General features: G+C 38.8%; 1 protein-coding gene across 2 annotated transcripts in view; it reads left to right on the top strand.

The window, feature by feature from the left end:
* The first annotated feature begins 11,357 nt into the window (after nt 1-11,357).
* Nucleotides 11,358-21,014, top strand: part of LOC126295506 (autophagy-related protein 9A-like) — a 166,426-nt gene continuing 156,769 nt past the window's right edge. The window contains exon 1 of one of the 2 annotated variants that reach the window (XM_049988085.1): nt 11,358-11,525. The gene's annotated coding sequence lies outside the window, so the exon portion shown is untranslated. Of the gene's footprint in view, nt 11,526-11,575; nt 11,676-21,014 lie in introns of those variants that run through there. The other variant, XM_049988086.1, reaches the window with a different exon arrangement.

Genomic DNA, 21,014 nt, shown 5'->3' on the forward strand with positions numbered 1-21,014 from the left:
TATCTAAGATGCTCAGTCACCGTCAGATGTAGAAACAGCTTCGCGTGTGATCCAGGGAAGTATCCTGGGACATTTGCTATTCGTATTGTATATTAATTACCTTGAAGATAATATTAAAACTAAACTCAGACTTTCTGCAGATGATGTAGTTTTCTGTAATGAAGTACTATCTGAAAGAAGCTGCGTAAATATCCAATTCTGTCTTGGTAAGATTTTAAAGTGGTGCAAAGTTTGGCAACTTGCTTTAAATGTTCAGAAGTATAAAACTGTGTGCTTCATAAAATGAAAACCATAGTCATATGACTATTAGTCACAGATGGAATTTGCCAGCTCATATAAATATCTGGGTACAACACTCTGTAGGGATGATCACATAGGTTCGGGTATGGCGGGTAGCAGATTTTGGTTTATTGGTAGAACATTGGGGAAATGAAAATGTTGTGTGGCTAGGGCCTCCTGTAGGTTAGACCAGTTACCTGGTGCAAGGTTTTCGAGTTGACACCACTTCGCCGACTTGCATGTCGATTGTGATAAGATGATGGTGATGATGAAGAAAACACAACAACCAGTCCCTGAGTGGAGAAAATGTCGGACCCAGCCGGGAATCGAACCCAAGCTCCTTAGCGTGACAGTCCGTCGTGCTGACCACTCATCTATTGGGGCAGACCAATATTGGGGAAATGCAACCAGATAACAAAGGAGATTTGCTCGGAGACCACTTGTGCAACCCATTCTAGAATATTGCTCATGTGTGTGAGACCCATACCAAATAGGACAAACACAGAATATTGAATGTATAAAGAGAAAGGCAGCACGAATGGTCACAGGTTTGCTTGACCCGTAGGAGTGTATTACAACGATGCTGAAAAAAATGAACTGGCAGACTCTTGAAGATAGACATAAACTATACCGACAAAGTCTGTTAACAAAGTTTCAAAAACTATGTATTGCTCGCACAGAGATCATGAGGACAAAATTACAATAAGTACAGCACACATAAAGGCATCGAAACAACCATTCTTCCTTCTCTCCATATGTGAATGGAACGAGAAGAAACACTAATAACTGGTTCAATGGGTCATTGCCTGTGCCATGTGTTTTGCAGTGGTTTGTAGAATGTGGATGTAAATACAAATATGTTACTGAGAGAGTTACAACATCCCACAAAACTTGAAAATGACCAAGCTTTTCAGAAAGCTATTTACAATAGATAGATAGGAAACCAACTCATCATAGTTACATATTGAATCTAATGGCATAAAATAGACCCAACCTCTTTGAGGATGTCCACATCGAAACTGATATCAGTGACCATGGAACAATTGTGGCAACAGTGATTACCAAGGTATAAAGGACAACTAAAACAAGCAGTAAGATACATATGCTCAGTAAACTAGACAAAAAAATCAGTAGTGCCAAATCACAGTGAGGAACTTCAAACTTTCAGCACAGGGCAGGAGCATATAGAGGAACTATGGCTCAAGTTTAAAAGAATAATTCATAAGGCACTGGATAAACATGTACCCATTACAATATTTCATAATGGTAAGGAACCACCACTGCATACAGTCACAGTAAAAGAGAGATGCTGAATGAGACACGCTTAGCTGTGAAGAGTGTGATGAATGAAGCTTTCAATGACTACCATACCAGAATACTATCACGTGACCTTTCACAAAAGCCAAAGAAATTTTGATTGTTTGTAAAATCTGTTAGTGACACCAAAGTTTGTGTCCAGTCCCTAGCGAATAAGACAGGAACTAAAACAGAGGGTAGCAAAGCAAAGGCTGAAGTGCTTAACTCCATTTTCAAACTCCTTTATAAGGGAAAACCCAGGAGAACTGCCCCAATTTAATCCTCATGCCACTGAAAAGATGAATGAAATAAGTATTAATGTCAGTTGTGTTGAGAAACAGATGAAATAGTTAAAACTGCACACAGCTCCCGGTCCTGATGGAACCGCTGCAGTTTCATACTGATTTTGTGGCTGAGTTAGCCCAGCTTATAGTTATAATCTATCGTAGATCCCTCGAACAAAAGACCATACCTAGTTCTTGGAAAAAAGCAGAGGTCACACCCATCTACAAGGGTAGTAGACATGATCCACAAAATTAACATCTAATATCTCTGACATCAATTTGTTGTAGAATCTTACAACATTCTGTGAGCTCAAATGTAATGAGGTATCTTAAACTGAATGACTTTCTCGATACCAACCAACGTGGATTTTGAAAAAATCAATCATGTGTAGCTTAGCTTGCACTTTTATCACATGACATACTGACAGCTTTGGATCAAGGCAACTAGGTAGATTCACTATTTTTTATTTCCAAAAAGCATTTGACTCAGTACAGCACCTACACTTATTGTCAAAAGTTCAATCATATGGGGTATGAAGTGAAATTTGTGGCTGGATTAAGAACTTTATGGTAGGGAGGACACAGCATGTTATCTTGGATGAAGAGTCTTGGTCAGATGTGGAAGTAACTTTGAGTGTGACCCATTGACATGTGTTGGAACCCTTGCTGTTCACATTGTATATTATTGACCTCGGAGACAATACCAATAGTAAAATCAGCTTTTTTGCCGACAATGCAGTTATCTATAACAAAGTAGTATCTGAAAAAAGCTGCACAAATATTCAGTCAGAGCTCGATAAGATCTCAATGTGGTGCAGAGATTGGCAACATGCTCTAAATGTTTAGAAATGTAAAATTTTTGCACTTCACAAAATGAAAAAAAAATATATATATATAATATCCTACGACTATAATATCGAGTCACTGTTGGAATCGGCCACCTCACCGTAACACTTTGGAGATACGATATGGAATGATCACATAGATTCAGTCGTGGTAGAGCAAGTGGTAGACTTCAGTTTATTGGTAGAATACTGAGGAAATGCAATCAGTCTGTACAGGAGATTGCTTACAAATAACTCATGCAACTGGTTCTAGAATATTGATCAAGTGTGTGGGACCTGTACCGAGTAGGACTAATAGGGTATATTGAAAATGTACAGAAAAGGGCAGCACGAATGGTCACAGATATGTTTGGCCCATGGCAGAGTGTCATCAAGATATGGAAGTATCTGAAATGGAATACTTGTGCAGATAGACGTAAACTATCCTGTGAAAATCTGTTAACCAAATTTCAAGAACCAGCTTTAAATAATTATTTTAGGACTACACTACAACCCCTTATGTATCGCTCACAGAGGGAGCGTGAGGATAAGATTAGAATAATTACTGCACACACAGAGGCATTCAAATGCTTTCTTCCCACACTCTGTATGTGAATGGAAGAGGAAAAAATCTTAATAGTTGGTACAATGGGACATACCCTCTGCTATGCAGCTCATGGTTGTTTGCAGAGTATAAGTGTAGCTGTATATGTAGATGTATGCTGTGGATCTAATTGTCATCAAACTTCGAAACCATTAAGTGACAGCGTACTTCAAAGACAAGGATATCTATGGCAGTAAACATAAGCACAGGGTATTACGGCATAGTACTTCCCCACTTCTACATCTATGTTCTGCAAACCTCTAGAGACCTACGGTACACCGCAGCAGAGGGTATATCCCATTGTAGCAGTTTTATTCACGTACTGAGCACGGGAAGAACAGTTGTTTAAATGCCTCTGTGCATGCTGCCTGCCTACAGGACCGATAAATAGGGGGTTTTAGCGTGTTCAGAGAATCATCATTTACTGCCAGTTCGTGAAACTTTGTAAACAGACTTTCTTGGGATAATATACGTCTGTCTGCAAGGGTCTGCCAGTTGATTTCCTTCAGTATCTCCCTCTCCGGTGTGTCAAACAAACCTGTCACTGTTTGATCTGTTGTTCTCTGTATACGTTCAATATTTCCCGATAGTACTATTTGGTACGGGTCTGACACAACTGGGTAGTATTGCAGAATGGGTCACACGAGTGAATTGTAAGCAATCTCCTTTGCAGAATGACTTCATTTTCCCAGTGTTCTGCCAATAATCTGAAGACGGGTATCCACGACTGAGCCTGTGTGATCATTCCATTTCATATGCCTACAGTGTGTTACACCCAGGTATTTGTAGGAGCTGGTCAATTCCAAGTGTACCTCACAGATATTATAAGTATAAGATGCTACATTTTTCACTATAGATAACTGCAACAACACTAAAAAGTCTGAAGTTACTATTAATATTGTCCGCTAGGTCACTAATATACAATATGAACAGCAAGGGTCCCAACGGTCTTCCCTGAAGCACAACCGAACTGTCATCTGCATCTGACAAAGTCTCTCCATTCGAGATAACTTTCTGTGTCCTCTCTACTGAAAGGTCCTGAAGTCTGTCACAAATTTCTCTTGATACACCCTGTATGATCATATTTTTGACAATATCAAATAATGCAAACTCCAGGTAGGAATTTTAATAATGTATGAAATGATAGAGTGTTACTTACTGTAAAGATAATGTAGTAACTTGCAAACAGGCACAATTAAAAGACACTTGTACATATGCTCGGGCCAGAGTTGCTGGAGTCGGCAGTCGTGTGTGTGTGTGAGGTGTGCTTGCTTGTGTGAATAAATGCTGTGTGTTTCTCTTTTTCAGACAAAGGCTCTAGCCGAAAGCTCATGTATAAGTGTCTTTTAATTGTGCTTCTCTGCGGCTTGGAATGTTATTCTTATGGTAAGTAGGGAGCTACTTTTTCCTACACTGTTGTTATTTTGGCAATTAGCATGGATGTTGTGTCAAGTCAAACACTTGTTGAAAATCAAGAAATACTGTATCTACTTAACTGGCTCGGCCCAAAGCTTTCATTATGTCATGTGAGAAAAGTGCGAGTTGGGTTTCGCACGCTCTATGTTTTTGGAATCAGTGCCGACTGGCACAGAGGACATTCTGTTCGAGATACCTCATTATGTTTGAGCTCAGAATACGTTCTACGATTCTACAAGAAATCAATGTGTAGGATATTGGACAGTAGTTTTTTGGGTCACTTCTACTACCCTTTTTGTAAGGGGGTGGTTACCTGTGCTTTCTACATCTACATCCATACTCCGCAAGCCACCTGACGGTGTGTGGCAGAGGGTACCCTGAGTACCTCTATCGGTTCTCCCTTCTGTTCCAGTCTCGTATTGTACGTGGAAAGAAGGATTGTCGGTATGCTTCTGTGTGGGCTCTAATCTCTCTGATTTTATCCTCAGGGTCTCTTCGCGAGATATACGTAAGAGGGAGCAATATACTGCTTGACTCTTTGGTGAAGGTATGTTCTCGAAACTTTAACAAAAGCCCGTACCAAGCTACTGAGCGTCTCTCCTGCAGAGTCTTCCACTGGAGTTTATCTATCATTTCCGTAACGCTTTCGCGATTACTAAATGATCCTGTAATGAAGCGCGCTGCTCTCCGTTGGATCTTCTCTATGTCTTCTATCAACCCTATCTGGTGCGGATCCCACACTGCTGAGCATTATTCAAGCAGTGGGTGAACAAGCGTACTGTAACCTACTTCCTTTGTTGTCGGATTGCATTTCCTTAGGATTCTTCCAATGAATCTCAGTCTGGCATCTGCTTTACCGACGATCAACTTTATATGATCATTCCATTTTAAATCACTCCTAATGCGTACTCCCAGATAATTTATGGAATTAACTGCTTCCAGTTGCTGACCTGCTATTTTGTAGCTAAATGATAAGGGACCTATCTTTCTATGTATTCGCATCACATTACACTTGTCTACATTGAGATTCAATTGCCATTCCGTGCACCATGCGTCAATTCGCTGCAGATCTTCCTGCATTTCAGTACAATTTTCCATTGTTGCAACCTCTCGATACACCACAGCATCATTTGCAAAAAGCCTCACTGAACTTCCGATGTCATCCACCAGGTCATTTATGTATATTGTGAATAGCAACGGTCCTATGACACTCCCCTGCGGCACACCTGAAATCACTCTTACTTCAGAAGACTTCTCTCCATTGAGAATGACATGCTGCGTTCTGTTATCTAGGAACTCCTCAGTCCAATCACACAATTGATCTGATACTCCGTATGCTCTTACTTTGTTCATTAAATGACTGTGGCGAACTGTGTCAAACGCCTTGCGGAAGTCAAGAAACACAGAATCTACCTGTGAACCCGTGTCTAAGGCCCTCTGAGTCTCGTGGACGAATAGTGCGAGCTGGGTTTCACATGACCGTCTTTTTCAAAACCCATGCTGATTCCTACAGAGTAGATTTATAGTCTCCAGAAAAGACATTATACTCGAACATAATACGTGTTCCAAAATTCTACAACTGATTGACGTTGGAGATATAGGTCTATAGTTCTGCACATCAGTTCGACGTCCCTTCTTGAAAACGGGGATGACCTGTGCCCTTTTCCAATCCTTTGGAACGCTTCGCTCTTCTAGAGACCTACGGTACACCGCTGCAAGAAGGGGGGCAAGTTCCTTCACGTACTCTGTGTAAAATCGAACTAGTATCCCATCAGGACCAGCGGCCTTTCCTCTTTTGAGCGATTTTAATTGTTTCTCTATCCCTCTGTCGTCTATTTCGATATCTACCATTTTGTCAACTGTGCGACAATCTAGAGAAGGAAGCACAGTGCAGTCTTCCTCTGTGAAACAGCTTTGGAAGAAGAGATTTAGTATTTCGGCCTTTAATCTGTCATCCTCTGTTTCAGTACCATTTTGGTCGCAGAGTGTCTGGACATTTTGTTTTGATCCACCTACCCCTTTGACATAGGACCAAAATTTCTTAGGATTTTCTGCCAAGTCAGTACATAGAACTTTACTTTCGAATTAATTGAAAGCCTCTCGCATAGCCCTCCTCACACTACATTTTGCTTCGCGTAATTTTTGTTTGTCTGCAATGCATTGGCTATGTTTATGTTTGCTGTGAAGTTCCCTTTGCTTCCACAGCAGTTTTCTAACTTGGTTGTTGCACCACGGTGGCTCTTTTCTATCTCTTACGATCTTGCTTGGCACATACTCATCTAACGCATATTGTACGATGGTTTTGAACTTTGTCCACTGATCCTCAACACTATCTGTACTTGAGACAAAACTTTTGTCTTGAGCTGTCAGGTACTCTGTAAACTGCTTTTTGTCACTTTTGCTAAACAGAAAAATCTTCCTACCTTTTTTAATATTTCTATTTACGGCTGAAATCATCGATGCAGTAACTGCTTTATGATCGCTGATTCCCTGTTCTGCATTAACTTCCAACTACTGGACACAGATTTTTGTTTGAGGCATCTACAATATCACATTGGGGGGGAAAAACAGCACCAGGGTTGCCACAAGTTTCCCTGAGTGAAATTCCTTGATTTCCACACAAGTTTTAGCATGTTTCCCTGACAAATTATGACATCTCGAGGGTAAGTTAGGGTGTAACTCGACAATCTGTCTTTGCAGCCATGGTACAAGAAACAGTAGTGCAAATGAGCAAATATTATCTGACAAAAACCCTCAAGCAGATGATGTTTCCTGATATGTGCAAAAATATTAAGTACTAACATCAACATCTTTTGTGATGGACTGTTTTTAGATGGACAAAGCAAGCCAGATGGTACATGCTTTTCATTTGGACCACTGATGTTATTTTATTTCAATAAAAGGAAACACACTTCATGACAAGAATCCAGATTTCCTTGGACTCACTAGACAGATTTAAAATACCTTTGCTGATTTCAGAAATAGCCTCAGAAAAAAAGTAAGCCTCTTGAAAGAAGGATATATGGTGGGGAAGTATTGTGTAAACCAACACTGTAAGTGACCACAATAAAATGTCAGTACTACCATGTTCATTATTGTCAGTTATTACCCACTGTGCAACATCTATTATTTTACAGTATTTTGTGATTTTTCTTTCAAGAAATCTACGAGTACATAACATAAAAACTTTCGGTGACTGACACAATTTTCTTCTTCTTATCATTCATACTTTCCAACATATAAACCACTTTTGAAGTGCCAAAATGTACTAGAACAAATAAAATGTCTATAAAATGCCAGACTGTACAATGCATTGTGGTGAGACAGTCACAATTCCTGAAATCCATCACCTGAGGCCTCTGGCCAGCTGATGAGCACTGCAGTCCTGTGTAGTGGGACTTTGAATTTCACCGCGCTACACTCAGTCCCTCAGATATAAATTATACCGTCGCAGCTGTACGAGTGCTCGACGGCAGAGAAAGTATTTGTAAGAAAATGAAGGTACAAAAATTGTAACCCTTTTTGTTTTCTACCCTCTATTGTCTCTTGAGAGCGAAAGCTTAGCTTCACTTATTCGCTAGTCTCGGTACGATTCAGATGTAAAAACACATTCGTTAGTCTTGGTCTGATTAAGATGTAAAAACTTATTGATGTGCAAACACATTGTATTGTGTAAGCTCGTATGAAATTTGGATAATGGAAGAAGCCGTAAAATACATTGCATTCAATATCGAGATGGTTTTAATTTGTAGACATTAGTAATTCCTGGACGATGAAATTTACTGCAAGATTTGGAGCAGCCACAACTTTTTCGAGCAGAAATGAAGCAGGAGATTGTTGGAGAACAAGACCTGGATGCTGCACGAGACAAGACATATTACTTCGGTAATGAATGTACTATTATCTGTGCCATTTCCCCCTGTTAATCACATTTTGTTATTCTCTGTTCTCTTTCAAATAATTTTTGTAGTGGAAATTGGTTTTGACTTTTGCTCAGAAATGCCACAAGGACCACCCCAACAATAGCTTTTCCGAATCACGAAGTCCGATAGCTTTTCTGTAATACAAAGTCCGATTTGCATTTCATTCTTTCCCTTTTTCACAGTCATTAACGATTTTAAAGCCCCTTTTTATTCACCATTTCTTCCCACATTTTCAACCTTTTCTTTTCTTCTCTTTTTCTTTTTTATTAACCACTATGCACGGTCCACAGATAAACCGTGTGAATTTGCTGCTTATGCCACACACAAACAGACCTGGCCTGCAGGGAGATCGGTGAGACTGGATCCGATGGGCAGAGTCTGCACATTAGTGGGAGCCAAATGGCTTCAGATCGGCAGACACGATGTACTACAGATACCTGCAGAAACAGACTGCAGTTTCGGCCAATTGTGGAAATCCACTCAGTTATTCATCTGCTACACAGTGATCAATCCATGCAACAGATAACTCGTTCAAATATTCTGAGAATCAATAATAATGAGTATAGGTAGCAATTCACCATAAAGATGATTGCTGAGCCAAAGACAGGCATCTAGAAAAGATAATTACATTCTCACAACTAAATTTTCAGCCACAGCTTTTGTCAGAAAATGAGAGCACGTGCACATTCACACAATCACTCCGACACAACTCGTGCACGCATGGCCGCTGTCTCCAGGCGCGGTGTCTACAGCCTCTGAAAAGCATCCAAACAAACCACTCCTCGTGCCTCCCTGCCTCTTGTTGGCAGCTGCTAGGCTAGTGGCAAGCAGTGGTGGCAGCACTGATTGCAAGCTGAGGGGAGGGGTAGGGCGGGAAGGAGAGGAGCAGTGGTAATGAGGGAGTAGGGAAGCGGGGCACATACTCAGCTGCATCCAGCCAATGATGATGCGTGACACTTCAGTAGGCAAACAGTTTCATCTACTGAGACAAAAATGAGATTTTTCCAGTTTTTCTTTTTTTCCCCAGATATGTTTGAAATTCCCTAGTTTCCAGAACCTGTGGCAACTCTGAGCACTTGTAGGGCCTACACAGGTTAGTGTATCTTCAGAAAAAGGCTGTCAGACAAGTGCAAATTTGACTGCAAACAGTCCTGCACAAATAAATTCAGATAACTTAATATTTAAGGTCTTGCTCAGCTAAATAGAACCTACATGATTACCATATCAGAAGATGCATTGATTATTATATACAAAGTGGCTTAAATTAACCAAAATGGATTAAAGATTGGCTGGGTGCATTTTAGACACTCAGAAAAAATGCACTGAAAAGGCGTTTTCAAAAGTACATTAAGAAATTACTTACTCTGTTATCTTCTCTGTATAGTCTAAAAGAACATGTGGAAGTCAGACAGTAGAAAGGATCTCCATCAAACAAGAAATTATTATGATATCTGTGTATCCATAAACTGGGAGATATATAATATATAGGCTGGGTGCTTTTTTACTAAAGAAAAGCTGCCAAAGTGTGAAATAGTGACAGTCAGTGAGTTTATTGGTGTAGATTATACAAACAAAGCAGCTAAAGTGTGTAATTATGATTAGTATACTATAGTATAGTATAAACTTGTGTGGACATCAAAGTGTAATTAACCTTGCTTGTATCTTGTTTAATTTGTGTAGATAAAATCTTGCAATGGTGTACAGATTTAAGTGTGATTAATTGAGCACTACCTGTACTAAGATATGTTTGTGTAATGTTCTGTGTATAAATATAATGTAAATCATGTATCTTAAGACTACATCTACACTATGGCTAAATGAACAAATCGAAAAAACATCAGTAAACTCTAAACCTTTTATTTCTGTTCGCTAAATTTGAATTCCTCTTCCTGATTTCTCGTTACTTTCCTGTACTGCTTACTCTATGTACATGTTTAATACAGTGTGGGATGGGCTACAGCTTTGTCTCAATGCCTTTTCAAGTACTGTCATGCCCTTCAACCCTTACCTTTGCAGTCTGGTTTCTGTAAAAACAGCAAAAACAACGGTAACCGTTCGTTTACAAATGAGTGAATACGTTGTATTTTCAATACAGTTTGGGTGAAGTAGTAGTTGCGTTTCATGCGTAGTGCTGACTACATCAAGTTATTCTGTGCACTTTGCACCCCATGCAGTAGCGGTATCGCTCATTATACGTTTTTCTGATTTAAGTTGGTAAATAATTATAAAATCTGCACATTACATGAACAAATTCTACAAGCTGCTATTAATGTAGGTACACCCCCAATGCACAGGGCAGCATTGAATTTACGGTAGTACATTTATAAGATAACAGAGGTAAATACAACAGTTGTTTTCAAACATCTAAAATCCATATTTATTCTAACAATGTTAATTAGTGGGGTTTCGTACACTTATAATTAGTGGCCTTTACATGTTCATTACTGTCATCGGGATCGAAGACTACTTGTGAATCTACCAAATGAACATTAAACCATTTGTTTTCAAAACTCTTCATTTTTATTACATTCGTTTATTGTTTTATATATAACCATACTATTAACTAGAACAGCCGAATTAATTTCTACACAATTCCAACGTGGAACATATCACTACATACGTAGACAATGACAACGTACTTCAGATAGCTACCAATTTTTGCGCATTACTAATCAAAACAAGCAATTCGTTTGGTGCCTCACTTGGCCGCTAGAGGCGCGACAGTCATTCGCACTGACAAAGGAAAAATGCCAGTGGTGCAGTGTGAAGATTTAAGGTATTCGCTTAGTTTTCGTAATATGAATTTATATGCGAAGAAGACACAAAGAAATTCGATTAACATGTGGCGATAGTACGCCCAGTCTGTAGGCTTAGTGTGAGCTTGGGATCAATCCCCGAGGTGAGTACTGTGTGTTTCGATTTGTTTACTGAGATCAGCTGTCAAGTAGTGTTTTTTGTTGTGTAATGAGTTATATTTAAAGGTCACTGCTGTGCGGAACTGTGAGATGTTCGCATGCGTTTCGTCGTCTGCGCTTTGAAACGTAGAATGGTGAGGTTACATTAGTCACTTAAATAACTTTGCTTTTTAACTTCCTGAGGTCTTAATACATATCATTGCAAAGTTACGTTGTTTACATCTTGTTTTTTGAAACAGTGTCGAAATTTTGATCTGCGCTCTTCGTGAGTGTAATTATGCTTACTGAATATGTGCTGCGATATGTTAGTATCTATGTTCGCTTGTAACTTCATTATTGTAAACAATGTGAATTATAAAGATCGACGACGAGAATAGGAGGCGTTTGGCGGGTAGTATGAAGTACGCTGTACTGTGTCTTTCAACCAAAATTACAGGAATTCCGCCTTTTTTAGTTTTTAATTCATCTCCAAATTATAAGAAAAGTTACTAGAACTTTGATGTTGTGAGCTGCGTTTCATAGTTTTTAGTTGAAATCCCTACTAGCAGAGAGATTGTTCTATATTCTCAAAATGCAATAAAGTCTCGTGCTTAAATTTTCTTTCGACGATCTTTAAGAATGTTCTTTAATAAGAAAATGAAATTACCAAGTTGTTGTTGTGTAGCTGGACATGTAAGCTAGAGCAGTATCAAATGTTAGACTTCTCAAGTTTATATGGATTCCATATTTCAGCATACAGCTTATATACATAATTCACTGTCGGAGTAGCAGAATGTTCTAAAGTCATATTACTGGTGGATCGTCCATTAACAGGTAACGAGGGAAGTTTTCTGGTGACACCACTGTTTCCTGGAGAGCATTTCACTCACATTTTAATTTTGAAGAGGCAGTCAAAGCTAGTACATTCTTCGGTATTATTGCAGTTTGTAGTCAGAGCTGTTATAGGCCTGCTTTGTAAAACATCTTCAAAGCTTTTATTTACAGGTGCTTTACATGTTAGTGTGTAAATAGATATGCAAGATGTGAATGACCTAAGATTCCTGTTAGGTGTTCTTAAGTAACTGTTATCTGATTCTGAAGATAAGCACCCAGTGTTATTTATAGATTCTGCTGTGTGCATTTCAGTATTCTGTAGATGTGTGTTGTTAATGCGTTCTCCGTGCCCTTACATTTTAAAAGCATGGTGTCTCTGTTCCCTAGAGCTATTTTAACAACTTCTCAAGTTTTACAGTGTGACTTGAACCAGACTTGTACTTCTGATTTTAGCGGTAATCCTCAAAAGCATTTAGGAAAATAAGCCTACTTTTACACAGAAATCTATGGATTGAAAAGTGGAAACAATGGTTTCATGTTTAGCAGCACAGTTTTACATTTCATTTCATGATGACAAGGTAAAGTACCCTTTTGGTCTTATTTGTACAATTGCTGTTATACAATGCTGTTTGGAAGAGACAGAATTACCAACAAATGTTAGCATGTGAGGGATGCAATTCGGAAATGTTTTATATTTATTAATTATCCTGCAAAACCAGGATTTTCGTTAGTAACTGACAATTCAATATGTGCAGTACTTGAGCAGTACAATAATATTTTGAGCATTGTACGTGCTATTGATGTTGTCATAGTTTGTCCAGAGTAAGAGATCCCATAATTATGTAAACACATGTATCATTATTACCTACATATTAATGAAAGTCAGTTGCATGCAACAAATGCAATTAACAATACACACTTAAAAATCTAATTATACAGTACAATACTAGACGTACAAAATGATATTAGTAGTCATACCAATTGAAGCAACAGCGGCATTAATAGAAAAGATATCTTTTCTCAAATGTTTTAAATTCATGTATAGTACAATAATAATAATAATAAAATAATATTAATAACAATGTCATAACGGCTAAGACAGGAAGGAGAAATAATAATAAAACCCCTGGAGGCGCGGGAAAGGAATAGACCTCTGGTATGTTCTGCCAGTCGTAAAAGGCAACGAAAAGAACAAACCACTAATAGGGCTAACCCCCCTTGTAGTGTGATTAGTTGGTTCAGGACAGAACTAATGAAGCCTCGGACAAGCACTGTCGTGGCCGGGGACGATTCTTGAACCCTATGCCCGTCCACAATGGTAACGACACTGCTAGCGACAGGGAAAATGATTTCAATCCAAATAGAGGTGTTTCACAGGATATGCTTCCTGGGACCACTCTAGAAAGAAAACAAAGACAGAGGACGAGATGATCAGATGAAGTTAACCGACACCTCATGTTCTGTTATTACCAAGCAACAAACTTAGGAACCAACACAACTGGATACAGATCACAAGTATACACAACATTTATTACCAGATACTCTAAAATTAAAATTTTTAACAGTACAACAACTAGCTGATCAGCTCTGTGTCAATAATCAAAAATAACAGGATATCCCAGTCAGAATTAGAAAACATCAAACAACAAGTACAACAAATACTGGAACAAAATAATGTGCAATCAGAAGAAGAAGAAGAAGAAGAAAATACAGTAATGGACTCTCACATCCCAGAGCAAACAAATAAAGAACAACATGCATCAATTAAACAATAAGAGGAAAACGAAATCTTAAGACAGCCACCAGAACAAGCACAAATAGAACACGAAGTGAAACACATGTTAGATATAGAAGAAACATTTCAGCTGACATATATATAGAGTACAAACATACAAATACAGACATTAGACCATTCTTGCATAGACCACCAAATAACCCACAAGTCGAAACGACAATAACAACTATCAGCACAAACATACACAACAAAATAAATGAAAATACAACTATGGAAGAGTTAAAACTACTGGTTTATATAGGAGCACTCATTACACTAGATATAAACACTAGGCAGAGATCAGCACCAACCAACACACAGACAAAACCCACAAAACCAGCATGGCAACACAGGCTACAGATCAGAATAGAAAAACTGAGAAAAGACATTGGACAGCTAATACAATTTATAAGACATCAAATGTCAGAAAAAAAAGAAAAAGGTTAGGTAAAATCTCACAACAAGAAGCCATAGAGCAATTAGATTAAAAAAAAAGCAGAAATTACAATTGTTGGCCAAACGACTTAGAAGATACAAAAGAAAGTGAAAGTAGAAGGAACCAAAACTAAACATTCAACACAAACCAAAAGAAATTTTACCAGACAATAGATAACACACACATTAAAATAGACAATCCGCCAAACATAACAGACATGGAACACTTCTGGAGGAACATATGGTCAAACCCAGTACAACATAACAGGCATGCACGGTGGATAGAAGCAGAAACATAAATAGCAAATTTCTGGCTAAAGAAGTTCACCTCGACACATTCACATCTAACTAAATTATTTAACAGTTACATTACAGACCCATACACATTCCCTGATACACTTACATATGGAATAACTTATATGAAACCTAAAGATCAAGCAGACACAGCAAACCCAGCTAAATACCGCCCCATAACATGCCTACCAACAATATACAAAATATTAACTTCAGTCGTTACACAAAAATAAAGGCACATACAACACAGAACAAAATTATAAATGGAGAACAAAAAGGCTGTTGCAAAGGAGCACGAGGATGTAAAGAGCAACTGATAATAGATGCAGAGGTGACATATCAAGCTAAAACTAAACAAAGGTCGCTACACTACGCATACATTGATTACCAGAAAGCTTTTGATAGTGTTCCCCACTCATGGTTACTACAAATATTGGAAATATACAAAGTAGATCCTAAATTGATACAGTTCCTAAAAATAGTAATGAAAAATTGGAAAACCACACTTAACATCTAAACAAATTCAAATAATATTGCATCACAGCCAATACAGATTAAGTGTGGAATATACCGAGGAGACTCAAGTCCTTTCTGATTCTGCCTTGCTCTGAACCCACTATTCAACATGCTAAATAATACAAATTATTGATACGATATTACTGGACCATACCAAAACAAAATCACACACTTGCTATACATGGATGATCTAAAACTACTGGCAGCAACAACTCAACCAGTTACGGAAGATAACAGAAGTATTCAGCAATGATATAAATATGGCTTTGGAACAGACAAATGTAAGAAAAATAGCATAGTCAAGGGAAAACACACTAAACAAGAAAATTACATGTTGGATAACCACAGCGACTGCATAGACGCGATGGAAAAAACAGATGCCTATAAATATCTAGGATACAGACAAAAAATAGGAATAGATCGTACAAATATTAAAGAATAACTAAAAGAAAAATATAGACAAAGACTAACAAAAATACTGAAAACAGAATTGACAGCAAGAAACAAAACAAAAGCTATAAATACCTATGCTACACCAATACTGACCTACTCATTTGGTGTAGTGAAATGGAGTAACACAGACCTAGAAGCACTCAACACACTTGCATGATCACAGTGCCACAAGTATAGAATACATCACATACATTCAGCAACAGAAAGATTCACGTTGAGCAGAAAGGAAGGAGGAAGGGGATTTAGCGACATAAAAACCTACATTATGGACAGGTAGACAATTCAAGAAAATTCTTTATAGAATGAACAGAAACTAGCAAAATACACAAAGCAATCACTCACATAAATACATCGGCTACACCACTGCAATTGCATAACCACTTCTACAACCCATTAGATCACATAACATCAACAGATACGAAGAAAGTAAATTGGAAAAAGAAAACACTACATGGCAAGCACCCTTATCATCTAACACAGCCACACATCGTTCAAGACGCATCCAACACGTGGCTAAGAAAAGGCAATGTATACAGTGAGATGGAAAGATTAATGATTGCAATACAGGATCAAACAATAACCACCACATATTACAGCAAGCATATTATTAAAGATACCAATACCACAACAGATAAATGCAGACTTTGCAGACAACAAATAGAAACAGTAGATCACATCATAAGAGGATGTATAATACTAGCAAATACAGAATACCCCAGAAGACATGACAATGTAGCAAAAATAATACATCAACAACTTGCCATACAACATAAACTAATAAAACAACACATTTCCACATACAAGTATGCACCACAAAATGTACTGGAGAATGATGAATACAAATTATACTGGAACACAACCATTAGAAAACAACACCACATAACAAACCTGACATCATACTCACCAATAAAAAGAAGAAATTAACACAACTAATCGAAATATCCATACCCAATACAACAAATATACAAAAGAAAACAGAAGGAAAAATTGAAAAATACATCCAACTGGCTGAGGAAGTCAAGGACATGTGGCATCAGGATAAAGTTGACATTATACCAATTATACTATCAACTACAGGAGTCATACCACACAATATCCACCAGTACGTCAGTGCAATACAGGTACATCCAAATGCATATATACAACCGTCTGTAATCTGTAATTATTGATACGTGTTCAATTACCCAAAAGTTCCTAAATGCAATGTAGCATATTCCGTACAGTTAAAAGGAAGTCACGCTTGATCAAGGTCCACGTCACTTTCCATTTTTAACCAGACATAACATCTGAGAAAGGAAAGAAATAATAATAATAATAATAATAATCTACACATATAATTTTTTGTGTGGCTCAGTTGCCTAGTTAAAGTCAGTGAATTGGGCCTACTTCAGTAACTTGTTTGTCTCTGAGTACAGAGCATTGTTCAATACGAGTTGTCTGCTTTGACCTGTTGTGTAGGAAATATTTGACAAACACCGTATACAATGTGACGATGATAATCTGACCATATTGGTGGTTATTTTCAAATGTGTGAAGCTACAGATCAGTCTGTCAACACAGCCGGATTTTGTTTAGTGTCACATGCATTGGCTTCACCAACTCTCAACCAAATTGTTACCGTCCAACCTGACCCATATGTTGGGCTAAGCTACAGATTAATTTGCCGCTATAATCAGTTCTTTTTCTTTCACATTTTTTGGCTTTGCCAACTAACAACAAAACTGTGAATATAAGCACCAAAAGGTGATGTGACACCAGCCATTAACATTGTGTCACTGGCCAATGCTCGTGACTCGTATCGGAAACATTCCTCTTGTTCCGTGTAACCTACACCAGTTATTCAAGCAGAGTCAGGAGACCTACAGTTTAATGTTGAATCTGAAATGTGTCGTTCCTGGTGAATTGTCACATCATTGAGAAGTGAAAGCTTGGGTACAGGCAGACTGAAAAAATTCTGTGGGTTTCGATACTGTTACCTTTTGGTTTCTATACGTGCACTTTACCACCAGATCACCAGGCTTGACTAAAATGCTTTTTGCTTAATCTATCTTTAGCCAGTGTTCCAGAAGACTTTGTGACACACAGCATCCTTGAATTTGTTGCATATTAAGTAATTGTGTCCATACATACATATTATCTATTATGTCTTTTTAAGTTCTTTAACTGGGATGTCAGTAATCAGCCTGTGATCTCAATCATAGTCGTGTATAGACTGTTGCTGTGTGTGCTTCTACAGCTTTGCTTGGGCTCCTCACTTTGGTGTTCTAGAAGTTGTCGTTGTTGCAGTGTTGGTGGTTGTCATCAGTGTTAAGACTGATTTGATGCAGCTCTCATGAAACTCTATCCTGTGCAAGCCTCTTCATCCCTGAATAACTACTGCAACTTAAATCCGTATGAATCTGCATACTGGATTTTTACTGCCCACATTTCCTTCCAATAATAAATTGGTGTTCCCTTGATGTCTGTGAAGGTAACAGGAATGAAATACAGGGGCAAACAGTTATCCATGACTTGTACAGAACCCTGACTGCAGTTGAAAGATTCCCAGAACAAGACATAAAAGCAGTGGTTCCATAAGGCCCCATGTTATTCAACCTGTAGATCGAGCAAGTAATAGAGGAAACCAAGGAAAAATTTCAAGAGAGATAAGCGTTAGGAAGTCTCTTCTGAGAGTATTTATCTGCCGTGTAGCCTTGTTTGAAAGTGAAATGTGAAGGACAAATAGTACATAGAAGAAGGGAATAGGAGCTTTTGAAATGTGGTGCTACAGAAGAATGCTGAATATTAGATGGGTAGATCACATAATTAATTAGGTATGAATAGAATTGGCGACAAAAGAAATTTGAAGCACAACTTGACTAAAAGAAGGGATTGGATGATAGGACTCATTCTGGGAAATCAAGAGATCACCAGTTTAGTGCTGGAGGGAAGTGTGCAGGGATAAAAATTGTAGGGGGAGACCAGGAGATGAATACAGTAAGCAGGTTCAAAAAACCGTATGTTGCAGTAGGTATTCAGAGATGGAAAGGCTTACGCATAATAAAATTGTGTGGATATCTGCATCAGACCACTCTTTGAACTAAGACCACAATGGCAACAAGATGTCAGTTTTGAATCAACTTGAATGCCAAAAGTTTAGTTGAGCTATCGCCACAGTCATTTTTGCATCGACAAGGGAGAGTATTTACATTCTTACAGTGGTGAATTTGCAATTCACTTACTCCAGTCCATATATCAGATACTTTGAGGAGTTGTAGACCTCTCTGGTTTAGCACCTCTGTCTCTTCCAGTAGTAATAAAGAGTATGGGCTTACAGGGCACAGTATTGGGCAGGTCAATAGAAATGAAGGAAAGCAAAGGGGTGTAGGATACAAAATCAGTATTCTGAATAAATGAGCTTCAAAGTTAGTATCAAATTTAAAATTCTCTGTTCATTTGTTACATTGCCTACAATAAGTGTCATGTTGTGTTGTGGTCATCAGTCTTGAGACTGGCTTGATGCAGCTCTCCATGCTACTCTATCCTGTGCAAGTCTCATCATCCCCCAGTACCTACTGCAACCTACATCCTTCTGAATCTGCTTAGTGTATTCATCTCTTGGTCCCCCTCTATGATTTTTACCCTCCACGCTGCCCTCCAATACTAAATTGTTGATGCCTCGGAACATGTCCTACCAACTGATCTCTCTTCTAGTCAAGTTGTGCCACAAATTTCTTTTCTCCCCAATTGAGGGTCTGCAGCTAGTCTGTCTGCGGGCTAGATACATTGGACCTACACTTGGAGTTACAGTCTAGGGTGTGATTTCATAAGACGGCAGGAGCAGTTTTCATGGTTTCACACCCTGACTGTAAATTTGTTTTCAATGTGGCGATTCAAACTGTTTTGCTGCCATTTTCGAACAGCATTTGGGAGGGGGGGGGGGGGGATATTTTCAAACGGGATAATGCTTACCTGCATACCGCTGTTGTAACTCGTCTCGCTCTGCAGTGTGTTGGCACGTTGCCTCGGCCTGCTCGTTCGCCAGTGTCTCGAATCGAGCACATGCTGGATATCGTCGGAAGACGACTCCGGCGTCATCCACGGACCGAATTAACCGTCCCTATGATGACTGACCAAGTGTAGCATGCACGGCATTCTATCCCACTAATTAATACGCAGCATTTGTTTGACACATTTGCATGCTTGCATTCAACATTTTTCAGTTACATTTGTTATTCATTTACAAACATTTTGCTTTTGTAATGACATACTTCGCGTTTATGCTAATTTGTGATCTTGCAATGTTGATCATTTAAATATGTTATGTAGACAAATGTACTGAAATTTCCTTGCTCTACATTAATCTTTTTGGTGTTGCAGTTTCTTTTCTGTCAGTGTATAATATAGCCTATTTTGTTGCTGCTTCGATTGTGTGCACATCTTGTTCAAAATTGTATCTACATCTGTGCTTTGCAAACCACTGTGAAATGCATAGCAGAGGTTACTTCTCTCTGTACCGTTATTAGAGCTCCTTCCCATTCCAGTCGTGTACGGAGTGCAGAAAGAAAGATTGATTAAGCACTTCTGTGCATGATGCAGTCGGTCAGGTCTCGTCTTCGTGACTCCCACAGGAGTGAAATGTAGGCAGTGGTGGATCACAGAAATTATTGCGAATGGTGGATTATAAAGTGAAAAACAGTGTGCTTGTGGGAGGTGGGTTGCACCCTGTGCATAAACATTCCAAATTCTTCAGTAATGTTAGACATTGGGCTAATTTCCCCCAAATTGAGCTCACAAAAATAAATAAAAAATAGCGATGTAAGTGGCAGGTAGTCTGTCCGATCCTTTGTGATGAGTACCTGTTCAAAAACCAGTAACACATAACGGACAATCGGCCACCAGATGTCAAGAGTTGCAGTTCGAACAGTGATGGGGAGTACCGCGCTCTCGATACGGCAACACAAGCGGCTGAACGATTCAGTCGGGAGAACTCGGTGCCTTCAGTTGTGGTCCAGTCGCCAGATGCCACACGAGTAACAGATCCGTCAGAGATATTTCGACACCTCTGAAGCTGCCAAAGTTGACTGTTGGTGATGCGATCATGAAGTCGAAACTTGAAGAAATGGCCGCCGCGAATCGGAGACAGGCCAGACCTCGCGTATCGGCCGGTGGGGACTGTAGAGTGATGCCGGGGGCGGTCGTAAAAAAT

This window comes from Schistocerca gregaria, chromosome 11 (genome assembly GCF_023897955.1).
Source record: "Schistocerca gregaria isolate iqSchGreg1 chromosome 11, iqSchGreg1.2, whole genome shotgun sequence".
NCBI lineage: Eukaryota > Metazoa > Arthropoda > Insecta > Orthoptera > Acrididae > Schistocerca > Schistocerca gregaria.